The sequence below is a fragment of the Marmota marmota genome, unplaced genomic scaffold, assembly GCF_001458135.2.
Source record: "Marmota marmota marmota unplaced genomic scaffold, marMar, whole genome shotgun sequence".
NCBI classification, from domain to species: Eukaryota; Metazoa; Chordata; class Mammalia; order Rodentia; family Sciuridae; genus Marmota; species Marmota marmota.
In genome coordinates, this window is record NW_026000108.1 from 12,725,919 (window position 1) to 12,732,108 (window position 6,190).

At 32.3% G+C, this 6,190-nt stretch overlaps 1 protein-coding gene across 10 annotated transcripts in view; it reads right to left on the reverse strand.

The window, feature by feature from the left end:
- Positions 1–6,190, reverse strand: part of Lcorl (ligand dependent nuclear receptor corepressor like) — a 123,396-nt gene that overhangs the window by 93,704 nt on the left and 23,502 nt on the right. The window lies entirely within an intron of this gene.

Here is a 6,190-nt window from a genome sequence, read left to right on the forward strand (position 1 = left end):
TTAATCTCCCTGATGGGATTAACTGAGTGGTAACTAAAGGCAGGTAGGATATAGCTGGAGGAGATGGGTCACAGGGGACATGCCTTCTTGATATGCATCTAGTATCTGGTGAGTGGAGTTTCTCTCTGCTTCCTGATCATGAGAGCTGCTTGCTTCCCTCTGCCACACTTTTCCACCATGATGTTCTGCCTCATCTTCAGCCCCAAGGAATGGAGCTAGCCATCTATGGACTGAGACCTCTGAAACTCTTGAGCCCCCAAATAAACTTTTCCTCCTCTACAATTGTTCCTTAATCATAAACTTAGTCTTTAGTCACAGCAGCGAAAAAGCTGACTAATACAACCAGGCCTGGACAAAAGTGTAACAATAAACAATAAATGGAGTATGACAGAACATAACCAATGTTTGCTAACATCCAAGAGTTAAAAAAAAAATGTTGATTATAAAGCTAAAGCTCTTACATCTTACTAAAGGAAGCTGGATTTAAAGAAGTCAAGATTAAAGATGTTAAAGAATCATTTAACATAACCCAATAAAAAGTTTGATTAAGGAAATCTTTCAACTTGATGCTCAAAGTAAGCCAAACAAAGATAAAGGAGTCAAAAAGACTTCACCAAATCTTTAAATTTTAGATGATGTAGATAAAAACATTTACCGTTTCAAATGAGTGTGATCATGACATAAAGAGAATTATCACATTTAAAAACAAAACTGCAAATACAGTCTTGGGTGATATTAATTGAAAAACTGCAGGAGAAGGGACCTTGGTTATTTGCTTTCCCTCAATAAAACATAAAAGTCTATGAGAAAAGAATTATTTAATATTTTGGAACAGCACCGGACATGTAATTGGAGCTTAGTAGTGCTTTGCTGAATTAATGAGCAAGTAATGTACCTGATATTTGTTTTATAAAGCATAATGTACTTGTCTTGCTTAAAGAAAAGTTATGCCTGGAGAAAAAACTAAATTAGTAATATTCTATAGAAGAGCACAGAGGTGGGTGACATAGTTAGTTTCTTAAGAAAATAGAGAAATATTATTTTGTACATTAATACTAACCAGTCATACAGCACATATTGATTCTTCTGTTACTGCCACATAAAAGTAGTGCTTCTTACTTACCACTTGAATATAAAGTATTCTGAATAGCATATATATAACTACATAGTGTGATACTTGTTATTTTTACTGTTATCACAGAGCATAGGGAGCATATCACAGAGCATAGGGAAGAAATATTAACCAAGGACGTGGCAATTTAAAAAACAGGGTTCAAAATAGAATTACATCTCTTAACAATAAGGCCAGCAATTTCCCCTCTCTCCTGCTAGATTATACTTTCTCAAATTAATTAAAATATGCAAAGAAATTATTTAGACCAACTCCTAAAGACTTATATATATAAAAAACTGAAAGGCCTATTTCTTTCCAAAAGTTTTTAAAATACTTACTTCAAAAGGACACTAGGGCTGTGTAAAACCATTCAAAGAATAATTTAACAACTAAGCATTTCTGAAGGAAGTTTATAGTACTAATATATTTTCAGTATTTTTGTCTGATCTTCAGAACATGTTCAAATATTAGCACTCATCAACTGCAAGGTAGGACTCACTACATTTTTTTTTGTAAAGGTCAAGTGTACTATAGCTGTCAGTCAAGATTAAAAAAAACTGTGAATAGGTAATCATGACTTTAAAATCCTCTTTGATTTTTAAACCTTTCCTTTTCAAATAGTTTAAATGTGCTCAATTAACATATTGATATTAACTTGGTGTATAATTAAAACTATTCTACGTACTAAAAATACAGTGAAACAGACAAAATTTCTGCCCAATTGGTTCTCATACTATAAAAGTAACAGATAAACAGATTTTAAAAGGGGCTCAGACTGAAAATAAATGGTAAAAGTGAAATAAGGCAAAAGAGAGCTACTGAAATGAATAATTCTATTTGAATGTTGAGTCAGAGCATGGTTAAGACAGGAGTAATGTCTGATGACGTCAAAGAATGAAAAATGTTCCCTGGTAGAAATAAGATTCCAGGTAAAGGTAATAGCAAGCATGAAGACCCTAATATAAGATAAGGCTAGCACATCTGAGAAAAAGCAGTCAGTAAATGGTCAAGAGAATAAACAACAAAAGATGTGATCAAGGAAGAGGCATAATTAAATTTTATTCTAAGTGACATGCAAATTCCTCAGCTGCTTTTGGGCAGAGGAAAAATTGCCTGGTTTAAGCTTTAGATACATTATCTTGCTTTCTGGGTAGAAAAATTATTGGTGAGGAGAGGAAAAAGTAGAAACAAAGATGAAAATATAAGCAAGTGACAACAGTTCTTTGAATAGAGTAGTAGCAAAAGAAATAATGAGACATGATCAGGTTTAGGATAAATTTCAAGGTAGAGACTTGATTTTTGGATGTAGGGTATAAGAGACAGTGAAAAATGAAGAAAAGCTCCTTCCTAGCTGTGGAGCTTGGTCAATCGAGTCAAGAGTGGTACCTTTTATTAAAACAGGAAAGGCTGAAGTAGGGGAAAAGATTAAAATCAAGTATTCTGTTCTAGGTAATTCTGAGATGTAATTAGATATTCTAAGAAGAAATAAAAGCAGTTAGATATATAACTGATTGCCAGAGGGTAAAACTGGAGAAAAGGTCAGGATTAGACTAATATTTAGATATTATCAGCACACACATGACAATTAAAGCCATATAACTGAAAGAGTCCATCAAGCGAGTGAAGATAAATCAAGAAAAGAAGACAGTTGAGGACCAACTCCTGTGGCTTTTCAATATTTAGAGATCAAGAAGAAATCCAGCAAGAAGCATGTGAAATGAGCAATTCACAAGAAAGGAAAATAATAAGAATCTAAAGGATTACAATTTCCAAGAAACCAAAAAAGGAAAGTGATTTAACTTTTAGACATGATGCTGAAGAAGGTAAATACTAATTGGTTTTTCTTTAAAAAGGACAAGATGGAAATACAACGAAATTGATAAAACAATTTTAATGGAATGAAAGGGAAGAAAGTTTAATCAGGAAGGACAGAAAAGAGAAATTGAGATGGTAAATGTACGGATAATAACAAATATTTATTAAACTCCTACTTTATGCCAAGTCCTGGAGATGTACCACTTAGCCAAAAGAACAAAAATCACACAGAATACAGACAATAAATTAATTAGTTAAATGATAAAAGGTGATTGTGCTACAAAAAGGAAAGGCGACTTTTAGTTGCTGGAGGTATAAACAGAGATGTGTAAAATAAGTACTGTAAAGATAGAAAACCAAGACATGACTGGGTATTTAACTCTAGTCAAGTTCAAATGTTGTGCAATAAATGGGAAATTAACACAGGTGTTTTAGTCAGTTTTTTTGCTGCCATGACCAAAAGACCTGAAGAGAACAATTAAAGGAAGAAAAGTTTATTTGGGAGCTCGTGGTTTCAGAGGTCTCAGTCCACAGATGACCAGAGACAGGGTCTTACTAAGTTGTTGAGGCCGCAAACTTGTGATTGCCCTGTCTCAGCTTCCTAAATAGCTGGAATTACAGATGTGCATCACCATATCCAACTTGTTCTTAACAGTTAATTTCTAAGTTCTCTGATGTGTCATTTCTGCATATGATGTCAGCTGTGAGTTTAATTTTTTTTCCCTAGAAGGCTAGACAATTGACATAATGCAGTCTGTTGAAAAGTCTAGAATACTTTTACTAAGTTTATATGCCCCCTTTATTATAAGCTATATTTCAGTATGTTTTTGGGTTGTCCTTCTATCTTTTCTGAGTAATGTGTTCCAAAGTAATGTCTATATCTATGTCAAAACATACTGTTTAATTGCTTTATATTATGTTCTGATAATTAGTAAATCAAGTCTCATTATTACTTTTTAAAAAAATTAACTTGCTAATCACTGCTGTTTTTTTCACATGTATTTGAGAACCAACTTGTCAATGTCTATAATGCTGAATCTTCCTATTTAAAAATATAGAACAGAATTTCATGTATACAGGTTTTTAAATATCCTTTCATGAAAATCTTGCATGTTTCCTATTTCTACATAAAAATATATTTTGTTGCTATTATGAATTATAATATCCTTTTATTTTGTTTTGCAGTTCATCATTGCTAAAGTTAAAAAAAAACCTGTTGGTTTTGTATATTGACTTTTGAATCTGATTACATTATAATGTTAAAATATATTCTTAAATTTAAAAAAAACCTATCACTTAAAAGATAGCTGCATTAAGTGAAAAGCAATCTAAAAGATTAACACTCTAAGAAACTAAACACTATCATCAGTCATAGTCCATTTGGTTAGTGAATTTAATTAGTATTTATTTCATACTTTAGTATAAAGCTTAAACATTAAGAGTTTGAATGGAAAATGGCCTGTGTTCCAAAAAAGCATGGGAAACTTTATATATAAAACCTGGCTATCATTTAATTTAAGGGGGTTAATAAGAGCTATCAAATAATTTTTCAAATAACTTCATCAAATCCAACAATATCATCTTTAGGAAAAACAACAAAAACAAAACACCCCACCATACCACAATAGTTTTTATATGACTGTTACATTTATGGGAATAAATAAAAGACGAGCAGGAAAAAAAAAATGGATCAAGAAGAGCTTCATTTTATTATATATTTAACAATATGTTGCACTTAGGTACCATGTCCGTACTATTTGTCCGATTTAGTCAAGTCCAAGAGTTTTAATTTAAAAATAAAAGAGACATCTTCCTAAATGGAAGCCAGTGACTTGCACACTTCAGGTGTGATCCGAGAATACGAAGCTAAAAGCAAAGTAATTTAGTTTACATTTCATGTAGATAGTTTTGGACAGATATTTTGAATGTATAGGTCCAGGTCTATCCACTTTCAAAACATGTTGAATGACATTCAGACAATATTCACAGCAATATTTACAATGTAGGAAAAGAATCTATATGTACATGCTAAATGTACATGCTAAATAATTTACTTGGATATAAATAATAACTGGATATAGTTTAACTTAGTACTAATTAATGCATTCAAGAAATATTTACTAAGGATCTAGGATGTGACAGGTAATGTCCCAGATGCTGAGGTTCTGGAATAAACTAAATAAAATCCATATCATCATGGAGATTTCATTTTATTCTAGCATGCTAGTTAACTTTAAAGTTAACTTCTAGAAGGAATTCAATTTTGAAATAGTTCTAAAGTAAAGTACATATAAAACTAGTTAAAAGTTCACTTTTGGACTAGGACATTCCTCCCCTATTCTATGTTTAACACTTTAAGAGTATTTTCTACTAGCTTCTAATTACAAGAGACTGTATGAGCTGTATTTAGATGAGGTAAAAAGCTTTCTCCATTCACAAAGAAGGTCTAATGTCACTGGCATTTCCATAATCTGTGTATTATTAAATACTAAGAGAACTAATCATTAAAAAGGAGAAACATAATATATAGTAGTTCATATAAAAGAAAAATAATAATTCAAATAAAACAAATTCTAATCCTAAGCTACTAAACATCAGAGAATGGAAAGTTCTCTCTCTTTTTTTCTTTTGCATAATCCTGGGGATCAAACCCAGTGCCTAGCACATACCAGCAAGCCCTCTTCCACTGAACTACATTTATCAGCCCATTTTTTTTCTACTTAATATTTTTTTTAAATGAGATGCTTTTCACATAGAACAGCTTTCATATCATTAATTTCTTCTTGAAAGGTACAGACATTTCTTCAAATGTTCATAACACAGAACTAAAAGATATGCTATTTAATTTCACTAAGCTTCATTGTCCCTACCTGTTAACATGATAGTAAGAGTACCTACCTCTTATTATTGTTTTGGAATTGAATGAGGTAATAAGGCATATAAAAGGCTAAGCACTCAATCATAATTGATAATATCAATTATCACTGTTATTCCAGGTATTAATAGTCTCAAATACAGTTTATATTTATCATTAGCACCATCCCAAGTTGGAAAACTCAAAAACGCTGGGTGTGGTGGCTCGTGCCTACAATCCCAGTGGCTCGGGAGGCTGAGTCAGCAGGATTGCAAATTCAAAGCCAGCCTCAGCAACTTAGTGAAGCCCTAAGCAACTGTCTCTACATAAAATTTTTTTTAAAGGGCTAGAGATGTGGCTCAGTGGTTAAGTGCCCCTGGGTTCAGTCCCTGGTACCCCCCCCCCCA